At 47.6% G+C, this 13,620-nt stretch overlaps 2 long non-coding RNA genes across 2 annotated transcripts in view; one reads left to right on the forward strand and one right to left on the reverse strand.

Moving 5' to 3' along the window:
- Positions 1-13,620, forward strand: part of LOC146425397 (uncharacterized) — a 244,001-nt gene that overhangs the window by 30,114 nt on the left and 200,267 nt on the right. The window lies entirely within an intron of this gene.
- LOC146425398 (uncharacterized) lies at positions 1,833-13,609 on the reverse strand. The gene is made up of 4 exons (XR_014846635.1): positions 12,786-13,609; positions 12,315-12,424; positions 11,132-11,628; positions 1,833-3,953 (listed from the first exon to the last, which is right to left on the reverse strand). It is a non-coding gene; the product is annotated as an uncharacterized LOC146425398 (long non-coding RNA).

Raw genomic sequence — 13,620 nt, forward strand, 5'->3', positions numbered from 1 at the left:
TCGCCGCTCTGCACACAGCCGACAGTTCTCCGACCGTCATCTAGAACCGTTGTATTACGTCGGAGTCACCAGATGTCGCTGTTGAGACGGGCACGGCACTCGGATAGAGACACACGCAACGGCTCCAAGCAAAAGAAAGAACTACCTTTATTACCACGAAGTCTCTTTTATTCTATTTTTCAACATTCGCGCTACATGTTCATTGGTTCCTAACTCACTACATTACAGTATTATTGGTTACCTATAATAAGCACACATTCTTACAAAATAGCAGACTCCCTAATGCAGCTGTACATTCCTTCTGCTGGTATGGCTTCTTGCTTCTGTCAGCTCTAAGATTCTCACGGGTACAAGCTGATTATGCCAGGCTCGAAGTCTGTGAACTTGCCAGACTAATTGTCAGTTCCCACACCCAGGTTCAGTTCTAATTTTGGTTGTGGCTGCATTCCTAAGCCAGATGTCTTTCCCTTATCTTCCAACCATCCTTGCTGAGAAAGCAGATCCTGCATACACTGTTTCTTGCTAAAAGTACACAGGTACATTAGAAATTGGAATAAGCCTTTTGGTATCGATTCCCCCTTTGAAACTTCTCAAATTCCTTAAGGTCATTTGGTAAGTTTCAACTCGGGTTTTATTTGTAGTCACATATATTCCTGCAAGATTATGACTGATCATTTTGCAAACACAACCAATAGAAAGACCCATAATTATTACAATCACATTAACAATTATGATGGTTTCCAGTATTCCAGCCAGCCATACTTTTAGGGACCATCCTCCTATTCCTTGAAAAATTTTATTGAACCAATTAGTTTCAGAGGTCATTTGGATAGCATTGCTATCCTCAGCAACTTGCCACATTTGTCAAGTTGTTTTTGAAGATCTGTTATGCTTGGGATGTGTACACAACAATGTTCTCTATCCAGTTTTAAATACCCACAAACCCCTTGTTCTTTGGCCAGCAATAGATCTAAGGCCAGTCTGTTTTGTAATATCATTTTAGTATTTGCCTCTATTTGCCTATTTATAATTTGAAATGCCCTTTCTGGGGCTTAGGATAGTTTCCTTAATTGCCAAGTTAGATTATCTAACAAAATTCTATTTTCCAGGGCCATAGCTCCTGGTAAGAGAAAACTCTGTTGGGCCCATCCAAATTGTGTGGAAGCTGGAGGTCCTGTCCATTCATCCTCAGTGTCTCATTTTACCATACCCCAATATTGGGCTTTTATGGGGCTTCTTCTCCAAGTTGGGTATAGGGTTAATAACTCTAAGGTAACTTGCCCCGTGGTGGGTCCAAACAGTAGTTGGGTGGTCAAATATCTGTCTGAGGTAACCCAAACAGTATAACCTGGGGAAGGAACTTCCAGAGATTTAACACAATTTAGAGGTTGGTTACTTCAATTTAGAAGTAATTTGGCCATCCAGCTTATGGGGCTGGACCGACTTTCATGGTTTTGCTTTTCTTCACACCTCCATCGACTCTTACTTAGATTGTACATAGGTGTGATTCCCCAATCTAGACACCATCCCACCTCCCCCAAGTATTTCCATTGTCCTTCTAAGGGTTATGTCCTGGTACGAGGCTTGGTTTGGAGAGCTTGATACTCTGGCAAGTTTGAAACATTTTGGGTGTAATTTTTAGTAACACATAAATCTAACAACCTGGCTGCTTCTCCTCCTGAGGCTGCTAAGGCAAATTCTAAAAAATGTTGGTCAAGACTATGGGACCCTGTTGGACATTCCTTACCTCCTTTTTTTCCAAAAATAGTTCTATTATCTCCCTGTCTCCAAGCTATCAGATCCTCAAGAATACCATCTCCTCTTCACCTACATCTCTCCTTCTCATCCAAATAGTTGGTGATATTTGCCTTTGCTATTGCATTAGTCAGATTATCATATTGAATTACCATTGACAGATCTATAGGGATAATTCCCCAAGGAATATGGTCCCCTGCTGAATCGGGGATAGGGAAGCAGGCTGTAATGCTGGACAGATTATGCATTTTACCAAACCCTTGGATTAAAGTCAATATTAAATTTTCTTCAACACCCCCACCTAAAGAGAAAAAGATTCACATAAACATTAGTCCATACATTTCGCTGCTCATTTACAGATGTCTTCAAAATTTTCAGCCACAGAGGTCTTGTGTTTTTCACTGTCCACTCTGAGTCAAAAGCCTTCTTAATTCGGGTGCAACGAATCCAGGAGTTAAGTGTCCTTTCATTTTCACTGCTGTTCTTGTAGTGAACAGAACTAGATAAGGTCCTTTCCACTGCTCCTGAAGTGGTTCCAATTACCAGGTCTTGATGTATAAATGATCCTCAGGCTGAAATGAATGAACTGGGGTGTCTAGGGTAAGAGGTTCTGATAGAGTGAGATACCTTTTTAGTTCATTCAAGGATTTCCCCAATGAAACTAAATATTGTTCTATTTCCTGATTCCCAATTTTTTCCTCGGACCCAGGGAAAGTTGCAACAGAATACAGTCTTCCAAACATCAACTCATACAGGCTCACCTTCAGGTTAGTTTGGGGATGCACTCTTAATTTGTAACAAAGCTAAATGATGACACCTTTGGCCATTTCAAGAAAATTTTCTGACACATTTTTCTAATTTTTCTCTTTATAGTTTGATTCATTTGCTCAACCCTTCCACTAGATTGTGGTCTCCATGTAGTATGTAAATCCTGACTTATACCAAACTGTTTACTAAGTTGCTGTAACACTTCAGATATAAAATGGGGTCCCCTATCAGATGGCATCCCTATAGGCACTCTGAACCTGGGTATGATCTCTTTGAGGAGTACATTGGTAACTTCTCTATCTCTGTTGGTACAGCAGGGGAAAGCTTCTGACCACCTGGAAAAGGTATCCACTAATACTAGGAGATACCTGTATTCTTGTTGGTGTGGTAGCTCAGAAAAAATAATTTGCCAGTAATCACCAGGAGTGTTTCCTCTTTTAGTAATCCCTGGAGGAGGTCTTTTTGAAATCAAAGGATTATTTTTAAGACATAGCAGGCATTTTTCTGTAACAGACCTGACAATTTTTGTCATACGGACACTGAGTATCTGAGTCTGTAGATTTGTCATCATAGTGTCGATTCCCCAGTGGGTTTGCTGGTGTTTCTCTTTTACCATATGTAACATCAGTTGTGGTGGGACTTCGACCTGGTTATTGGGAGTTACTAGCCATCCAATCTTTTTATTCTGGGCTCTTAGATAAATAGCTAATTTTAAATCTGCTTGACTATATCCAGGTCTTACTTCTGGCAGTGAGATAGCTTTCTCAGGTATTAATGCTAGAATGCCTTGTTGTGCAACCTCTCGAGCAGCTTTATCTGCAAGTCTATTTCCTGCATGAATTTGGGAATCCTCACATTGGTGTGCTTTGCAGTGTAGTATGGCTACTTCTTTGGGCAGTTGGATAGCATCAAGAAAGGACAATATTTCTTGTATATATTTATTCGGAGATCCTTGTGCTGTTAATAGGCCTCTCTCTTTCCATATTTCTCCATGGGCATGAACAATGCTAAAAGCATATTTCGAGTTGGTGTTTTTCCTGCTGCCAATTCCAGGTCTCTTCATAGTGCTATGAGCTCTGCCCTTTGTTCTGAGGTGTCCGCGGGCAGTGGTGCAACTTCTGTTATTTTGGTTGACAATACTACAGCATAGCCGGCTCTTTGTTTTCCATCTTGCACAAGGCTACTTCCATCTGTAAAAAACTCTGGATCTTCAATGGGTGCATCTTATAGGTCTGGTCACCTTGCATAAACTTGCTCAATTGTCTGTAAACAATCGTGGGTCAATGGCTCTTCTCCCTGCATTGGAATATTCAGAAATTGGGCTGGGTTTACCACTGTGGTTACTTCAAATTCCACATCTTCTTACTCCATTAAAATAGTCTAATACTTCAGCATATGACTCGGGGAAAGCCAATACCCCCCTTTTTGGCCTAATGTGGCTAGCACAGGTCTTTCCCATGAGAATTCCTTTTGTGTTTTATAAATAAAGATAAAGTTTGGATGTTATTAAAAACAGTGTCCCAAGATCTGGACGGTGCAGGCCTGGCCAATCAGGCCTAGGGGGAGGTTTCTGACTGACCAATCTGGGTGACTTTTGAAAACTCTATATATATGATGAAATCAAAACAATAAAGGTCATTCCTTCTTGCCACTGAGAACTGGTGCTTTCTTTACTCTGCTAGCTGCTCAACAGCGACATCTGGTGACCACCGACGTGTACTGCGTTCGATTGCAGGTACGCGGCAGTCTTGCCCCCGGGCCCGACCCCCACCCCGCCTGCCCTGAGGCATGGCTGATTCTGATGCGGACATGGACCCCCCCCTTCCTGCCGATGGGCTCTTGCGGGCCTTTTTGGAGGTCTCTGAGGATGACCCTGCGTCCGATCAGTCGCCGCGGGTCGCTCGGGCCTTGTTGGACTGGGTCGCGGGCCACGTGTCCCAGGCCGTTTGGGATGTGGCGCTGGACTGTGATTTTTGGTTTGTGGTCGGCCGCGCTTTGGTCATGGAGTGGATGCGGGGTGATCGATCTACGGTCCGCTTCCATGGGGTTTGGAGAGACATTTGGGACGCATTGGAAGGGCAAGCGTTCTATGACTCGCAGCTATCGGCTTGCGCGGGCATGGAGCCCCTGCTCTCGGCCGTGGGGCGGAGTGTGAAGGACGCGCCGACCCAGACGGATTCTGACGTCCCGTCCCTGGCGGCGGATGCTGCCGCGAGGCCTCAGTATGTTTCTCCAGCTGATCTACCTAAGCGCACTTATGTCCACCCGACAGAGCAGCTAGCCAGGTTGTTGCGGAATGGAGGGCCGCGGGTCGGCTCTGACGCGGCCGCCGCGCAGGTTCCCCCCCCCCTTGCCGCCGTGAAGTGCGCAGCCTCAGAACCCCCCCCCTCCCCTGTGGAATGGCGCCGGGCTGCCCCTCCCCCATGGGCAGCCGGGATGTGCGGCGGGGGCTAGCGGGGTGGGGGTGGGGAGTGCTGCGGAGGACCGGGAGTCGCAGCTGCTCGCTCTGGCTGCCTGCCAGCCGCTTGCGGCTGCGGGGGTTCCGGTTCCGGATCTGCCGGTGGTTTCGGCCGGTGCAGGGGTTTCCACGCGGGCGGCAGCTGGCTCAAGAGAGGCCGGCGTTTTGCCGAACACGAACGGCGTGGCACCGGCGCGGCCCCAGGCTGCGGTGGCCACGGGTGCGGCCGATTCCATGGCGTCGGGGCCGTGCGAGCCGGCGCCGGCTCAGCAGCTGGCTGCAGCTGGTGTCTCGCGGTCGGGGTCGCTCCCCGGGGCGGTAGTGGAGCCAGAAGGGAAGCCGCTGGTGGGCGGCGCTTCCGCTGCGGGGGCTTTGATTGGCGTTCCCACGGGTGCGGGGCAAGCCCGGCGACCCTGCGGCTCGGCGGATGTGGCGGTCTTTCCTCCGCTTTCGTTTTTCCATGATTTACTGGCCGAAGTGGCTGAAATTCGGCAGTGGATGGAAGTCTGCTCCTGCAAGCCCCACGGTCCGTGTGGGGCTGGCCCGGGAGTCCATCCCCCAGGTCCCCGGATGGGGTCTGGACTTCCTGACGGCCCGGCGGCCGGTCTGGTGCCGGCGGCGCGGGGACGCTTTAGCCCTGGACAGGTGCCGGTTCCTCTGCCGGGTTCTGTAGCAAGTGAGGCCCTGGCGCAGCGTGCTGGCGCTGTGCCAGCGGGCTTGGCGAGCGCGCCTGGCGACGCGCTGGTGTCGCTGCCGTCTTCCTGCCCCTCCCCCACCCCGGTCGCCGCGCAGTTTCTTAGCACGAGCGCTGCCTCCGGCCAGCCTCCGTCCTTTGTGATGGAGAATGCTGGTTGCAAGCCCTGCTCGGATGACTCTGACAGTGATGAGAAAGGTATTCTTCCTCCTGGGCGGAAGCTCGCGCGGGCAACGAAAAAGAAGGGGCATTGGGTCCTGACTAATCCTTGGAGACGCCGCAATGGCGTGGAGATTTTTCTCCCGCGTGACTCCATGCAGTTCTGGGAGACAGTCAAGCAGGGTGCACTGGAGGCGGGGGACTGGGAACTTATAGGGAAGATTGGGTTGCCCAAACAGAGGGAGGGGTGCGAATCTGCTGTGGCAGGTTCGGATGGTGGTGGCTTCCCGCAAGGGGACGTTCAAGCTTTTCCTGTGTATGTGCCTGGCCCAGATGCCATGGACACGAGGAACAGCCACTCCACCATCGCATGGCGCGTCACAAACGACTTGGCAACCAAAGTGGCGACATTTGGTTTGTCTTCTCCCGTGGTGATGCAACTTCTTAGAGTGATAAATAGTGATTTGCTTGCTCCTTTTGATATTATGTACCTCACTCAGGTGCTGTTTCACCCCATGCAGTACAGCGCTTTTGAAGACAATTGGAAAGCGATGGTTGAGGAACAGGTGAGGAAAAATGCGTCCTTGCCTGCCAAGGATCCTAGGCGCTTGATTGGAGCTGAGGTCCTCATGGGTAAGGGGCCTTATACTAACCCCAACGTTCAAGCTGCCTGGGGTCCTCGGATCCTGGAGCAAACCCAACAGCTTGGTATGGGAGCCATTATGTAAACTATTGAGGTAGTTGCCCCACAAACACGGTATACACAGATACGGCAGGGGCAATCTGAACTTTACATGTCATTTCTTGAAAAGCTGGCAGCAGCTTTGGAAAAGCAGGTTGATGATTCGTCCATGAGACAGATCCTGATGAAACATCTGGCAAGAGACAATGCCAATGATGAATGTAGAAGGATCATCAATGCCCTACCGGGGGATCCTTCTGTGCAGGAGATGATGCGAGCTTGCACCAGGGTGCAGTCAGAAAATCAGAGAAAAGTCACCTTGGCTGCATTTTTGTTCTCAGATCAGGGACCCACTGATCAGGATAAAAAACAGCCCAAATCTGGGAACAAACGAAAACGGGTCAAATCTAAACAGAAAGATAATTCCGGGAAGAAAGGAAATTCAGGAACTGAGACTCCTCAGTGTAAGAGGTGTGGCAGGCCAGGTCACACTTCAGACTACTGCAGGTCACAGTACCATGTAGATGGTCGACCCCTGTCGGGAAACGTGATGAGAAGTGCAAAAAGGGGGATTTGCCCCCCATCACAACAGTTCCCCCAGAACAAGGTGATGGCCCAAGCTTACCCGGTCAATGTGGAGGAGGCACCAAAAGCTCAGCCCGAGTCAACACCTACAGCACAGCAACAGTCGTCTTAAAATCTGACGATGCCCACAGGGTTCCCTTGGAGGTGGATGGTTCCCTGGATCAGGGGACCAGTGCACTGCTCATAGCAGGGCCTGAGGCCACTAGCCAAAGAATCCTGGTTCTTCCAGAGTTCATAGATGCTGGTTTCAAGGGCCAAATTCACGCTACGGTTTCCACTCCTGATCCTCCTGTCACAATTCCTGCGCACACTCGTCTTGCTCACTTGTTGCCTTGTGAGTCTTCTGTTCCCAGGGTAGACCAGCAAGCTGGCGGAGGTGACGGCACTGAACTGCCAGGACTTCCGCAGGTCTACTGGGCTGCATCTATCTCCAATGAGTCACCACAGATGACATGTACCCTCATCATGCCGAAAGCACGTCCACATCGAGTTCAAGTCCGAGGTTTGATCGATACAGGTGCTGATGCGACGATCCTTTCCACTGCTTTGTGGCCTCCTACGTGGCCTTTGTGCCCAGTGGGACTAAATATCGCGGGGTTGGGAGGAACAACACAGAGTCGATTGAGTAAGCGACCTGTGTTGGTGAAGGATCCAGAGGGACACACGGCCTCCATTCGGCCTTGTGTCACTCCAGCTCCAGTGAACCTCTGGGGACGGGACGTGTTGGCAGCTTGGGGGGTGCGGATCACGACAAATTTTTGATAGGGGTCACTGTGTGCAAGGGCGCACCATATTCCACGCTGTCTTTACGATGGCTGACAAATACACCGATATGGGAACCACAGTGGCCCTTGCCGAAAGACAAATTAGTCGCCCTTTTTCAGCTAGTTCAAGAGCAACTGAAACAGGGACACATTGAGCCTTCTACCAGTCCCTGGAACACCCCAGTTTTCGTGATTAAGAAAAAATCGGGGAAATGGAGACTGTTGCAAGATCTCCGGAAAGTCAATGCAGTGATGGAAAGTATGGGGAGTTTATAGCCTGGCATGCCTTCACCCACGATGATTCCCACAGAGTGGGAAATTTTGATCGTTGATTTGAAGGATTGCTTTTTTACAATCCCTTTGCACCCCTATGACAGGCCAAAATTTGCCTTTACTGTGCCTGCAATTAACAATGTGGAGCCTGTAAAGCGATTTCAATGGAGAGTGTTACCTCAGGGCATGAAAAATAGCCTGACTATCTGTCAATGGTATGTCACGCAGGCCTTGTCTGGAATTTGTGAGCAGTTTCCCGAGGCACTCTGCTACCATTATATGGACGATATCCTGGTAGCAGGAGCCACCCAGGATGAGTTGCGGAGGTTACAACCTCGAATGCTCGATGCCTTGCACTCCTATGGGTTGCAAGTTGCTCCGGAAAAGGTTCAACAACAGCCTCCTTGGAAATATTTGGGAGTCAAGATTTTGGATCGAACCATACAGCATCAAGAGGTGCAGTTTTCAGACACTATTAAGACTCTAAATGATGCCCAAAAGTTGCTAGGCATCATCAACTGGTTATGTCCATATTTGGGACTGACCAATGCACAACTTTCCCCGCTTTTTAATATATTAAAGGGGGACTCTGACCTAAACTCACCTCGACAATTGACTCCCGAGGCGCGACGAGTGGTGAACGAAGTGCAGCAAGCTGTTTCCGCTCATCAGGTTTATCGAGTGGACCCCTCTACTGATATCACTATTTTCATTACTGCTCCAGACCTCCAACCTACGGGTATCATTGGCCAGTGGAACAAACAATGGGATGATCCTTTGCACATCCTGGAATGGGCCTTTTTGCCCCATCAGCCGAAAAAGACAGCACCCACATTGTTCGAATTGATAGCCTGCCTGATAATTAAATGCCGATATCAGTGTTTACAATTGATGGCAGCTGATCCCGCAATGATTGTTGTTCCAATACCACGGGACAATTTCGAATGGAGTCTTGCTAATAGCGCTCCTTTGCAAAGTGCACTGCAAAATTTCTCAGGGCAGATTGCTTATCATCTGCCCAGTCACAAATTGCTGCAGCTGGCAAATTCGGTCAATCTCATGTTGCGGCCAAAGAACAGCCGGGTGCCGGTCCATGGACCCACCGTCTTTACGGACGGTTCTGGGAAAACAGGAAAGGCCATTGTTACCTGGAAGGAAGGATCTGAGTGGCAGGTGCTGAAAGACCATGAGACAGGCTCTGCTCAACTGGTTGAATTGAAAACAGTTGCCATGGCTTTTCAGCGGTTCTCTCAGGTGCCTTTGAATCTGGTCACTGATTCTGCTTATGTAGCAGACATAACCAAACATTTGGATTGTTCACTTCTAAAAGAAGTCAATAACGCGACTCTGTTTTCGCTATTGCGAACCCTGTGGAAGGCGATTCAGGCTCGAGTGCATCCATATTATATTCTGCACATTCGAAGCCACACCAATTTACCAGGCTTTTTAACAGAAGGCAATGCCAGAGCTGACATGTTAGCCAACCCTGCATGGGTGGCACCTCAGCCTGACAAAATTGCACAAGCCAAGGCATCGCACAATTTCTTTCATCAAAGTGCACATACCCTGCAGAAGCAGTTTCAATTGATGCCAACTGAGGCTCGTGACATTGTCAGTGCTTGTGCTGACTGCCACGGACTCGCTGCTCCTCTGCCATTGGGGGTGAACCCCAGAGGTGTAAAGGCCTTACAGTTGTGGCAGACGGATGTGACACACATTCCAGAATTTGGCCGAGTCAAGTATGTGTATGTGTCTATTGACACCTTCTCCTCAGCTATGTGGGCAACTGCCCATGCTGGAGAAAAAGTCGCGATGCCATTGCCCATTGGAAATTAGCCTTCTCAGTCCTGGGGGTGCCAGCCACTGTGAAAACCGACAATGGTCCTGCCTACGCCTCACAGAAGACGCGGCAGTTTTTGCACCTATGGGGTGTAGACCATACGTTCGGTATTCCGCATTCTCCTACTGGCCAAGCCATTGTGGAACGCGCTCATGGTACTCTGAAGCGTGTCTTGGAAAGGCAAAAAGGGGGAATGCATGGGGAAACACCACAGAGTCGATTGGAGAAAGCTTTGTACACAATCAATCACCTTACAGTGCCACCAAATTCGAATAATCCTGTGATTTTGAACCACTTTCTCTCATTGCAGTCATCAGGCGAGTTGCGTTTGCCCCGGGCGAAGGTATGGGTACGGAACCTACTTACTAACACCTGGGAAGGCCCACATGAGCTTATTGCTTGGGGTCAAGGGTATGCTTGCGTCTCCACAGATACTGGGGTACGATGGCTGCCTGCAAAATGCGTCCGCCCTGACCTGCGGCTCCCGAGACAGAACCAGCAACCTCAAAATGACAACCAGGATGCCGAACACCAACCGAGTGATCCTTCTGATGATAACCAAGAAGCCGGTCCATCCACAAGCAGAGACTGAAACTCATTCATGGAGTCAGAAAGCAAGGACTTTGAAAGCATGTTTTGTTGAATTACAGATTTATATGTAGATTTAGTTTTTATATATACTTTATCTAGGGTATTGCATGGGGCCTCTTTGACCATCTTAATCAGCATCTGGTTCGGGTTCTGTTCGGTGGCTGGCCACCTCCAGACAGACCCCTTCTGAGTTTTAACCAGGCTCTGTTTGGTAACTGGCCATTACCAAACAGATCCTTCATGCTGATCCACTGGGGCCCACAAGCAATGCCTTCTGTTCTTAAACAAAAAGGGGGAGCTGTGGCTAGCACAGGTCTTTCCCATGAGAATTCCTTTTGTGTTTTATAAATAAAGATAAAGTTTGGATGTTATTAAAAACAGTGTCCCAAGATCTGGAGGGTGCAGGCCTGGCCAATCAGGCCTAGGGGGAGGTTTCTGACTGACCAATCTGGGTGACCTTTGAAAACTCTATATATATGATGAAATCAAAACAATAAAGGTCTTTCCTTCTTGCCACTGAGAACTGGCTTCTTTACTCTGCTAGCGGCTCAACAGCGACAACCTAATACAGTGGTTACAGTGTGTGGAGTGTACACTGTTATCTTTTGTCCCAAAGTCAATTTCCTGGCCTCTTGGATGAGGAGAACACTATGGCTCACAGGCATCTGGGCCTTCCCTGGCTGACCTTGTCAAGTTGTTTTGAAAAGTACCCCACAGGCCTCTTGAAGTCTCCTACCTTCTGAGCCAGAACTCCGAAGGCTAGGTGCTGTTGTTCGTGCACAAAAAGCTCTGTTAAGTCTGGAAGTCCTAAGGCAGGTGCAGACATCAAGGCCAGCTTTAAGTTACAGAACGCACGTTCACACTCAGGAGTCCAAATCAAAGGTCCTTCTGGGGCTTCCTTTAAAAGCTCGTACAATGGTTTAACTAAAAGTCCATAATTTGAAACCCACAATATTCACCATCCTGCCATACCCAAGAATGCTCTTAAATCTCGGGCAGTCACAGGTTGGGGTACTTTGCAGATGGCCTCTTTTCTGTCCGTTCCTGATTTCCGCTGTCCTGGAATTATTTCAAACCCTAGGTAGGTAACTTGCTGCTTTAAGATTTGAGCCTTTTCCCAAGACACTTTGTAGCCTCCTTGGCTTAGGAAATTTAGAAGATTGATAGTCAATTCCATACAATTTTCATTAGTTTTCTTTGCTAGTAAGATGTCATCAACTTACTGCAAGACCAACCCTTTGGGGCTGTCCTTTTTCCAGACCTTGAATACTTTTTGCCAGTTGGTTCCCAAAAATTGTTGGACTGTTTTTAAATCCTTGTGGTAACACAGTCCAGGTAAGCTGAGTCTTCTGGCCAGTTTGGGGACTCTTCCATTCAAAGGCAAAAATACCCTGACTTTGCTTATCGAGAGGTATACAAAAGAAGGCATCCTTCAGATCTATCACTGTAAACCATTGGTGATATTCTGTAAGGGCTGTTAACAGGGTATAAGGATTGGCTACAATAAGGTGGATATCCTGAACTATTTGATTGATCTCTCATATGTCTTGTAGCAGCCTGTATTTATTCATCCCAGGCTTTTTAACTGGCAAAATAGGAGTGTTATATTCTGACTCACATTCTATCAAGAATCCAAATTCCCTGAAATTTTCTATTAGACTCTTGATTCCCCTTCTAGCTTCTAATTTTAAAGGATATTGTTTCTGCCTTACTGGTTTTGATCCAGGTTTTAGGGTAAAACTTACAGGCTAAGGTTGTTGGGAATGGCCTGGAGTTCCACTGGCCCAAACCAGGGGTGTTACTGCATTTTCTTCTGCTTCCGGTATTCCTCCAAAATGTGTGGTTCTGGTGTTCCCTGCTGTTGGAAAACGCAGTTTTCCAGCAAAATTTATGCTAACTGAATAAACCTGAGCAGGGCTTCAGCATTCTCAGGCCTCAGTAAAATTCCAACAAGCTACAGTGGCTTGTTTACCTGAGAATGTTCTGTGGGAAGAATGTCATGAGAAAGATTAGGGAGTCAGAAGTGTTATGAGAAAAGAATAAGGGAGTTAACAGGAAGATCCCTGAATGTGTGAGAACAGACTGCAGGTGTGTGTGTAACTATGAATAGTAACTTCTGTAACAGTATATAAGTTTCTCGTTTGGTGAAATAAAATGGAGCTTACTTTATATCTCATATTGAGACTGCCGTGAGTTCCCTCTCGTCGCAATGTTACCCTGCAACATAAAAGTCCTTGATGGCTTTAGTCTTGGGTATGAATAATTGTATTTCTCCATCTTTAAATACAATCTGAGCCTCCAATTTACTTAAAAGGTCCCCTCCCAAAAGAGGAACCAGACACTCTTGAATATATAGAAGTTGGTGTGTTAACTTTGTTTCCTTAAATTTACAATCTAGGCTACAACTTTTCCACACAAACCCCTCTCTTGTGGAAACCACATATGCAGTGTGGTATGATGCTTTTAAAACCACACACCCCTAGTTACAGGTTTCCCAGCATGTGTAGCTGCAACCTTGGTCCTGTTATGTTCACAGTATGCTATTACTTCCTGTAAGAAACAACAACAAGAGAATATTGTGATTTTTAAAATGCCATTTCCAATCTTTTGGGAGTTTTGAGGGAGGTGTGACTCAAATACACCCTGAGGCCTCAGAACCGGCTGCTGACACCAACAAACCCCACACTTGTTTCTTGTTGGAAGTCGAGCCCATGTTGGGGGAGAAGAGGGGGAAGCTGACTCATCAATTCGTGTGAAAAACGAGGTCCACTCTCCTGTTAGGATTAAAAAGGTTTAATAAAAGACAGTAGGGGACAGATAAAAGCAAAAGGTCAGCACTGGGTGCTTTGGCATTCAGCCATAAAAAGCACACCTGGTATGGACAGAGACACCCTTTACATACTCTTCAGCCTAAAGCCTATTCATAAACAGTTATACATATTCATATTTTTCTCCAAACTATTTTGCATGTTCTGGGAACTGATCCGCTTCCTCGGAGCATGCGCAGTCGTCTTTCATTGATTCTGTTATCACTCCCAGATTGTGGTTCCT

This window comes from Lichenostomus cassidix, chromosome W (genome assembly GCF_008360975.1).
Source record: "Lichenostomus cassidix isolate B80296 chromosome W, HeHo_3.0, whole genome shotgun sequence".
Classification (NCBI taxonomy): Eukaryota; Metazoa; Chordata; class Aves; order Passeriformes; family Meliphagidae; genus Lichenostomus; species Lichenostomus cassidix.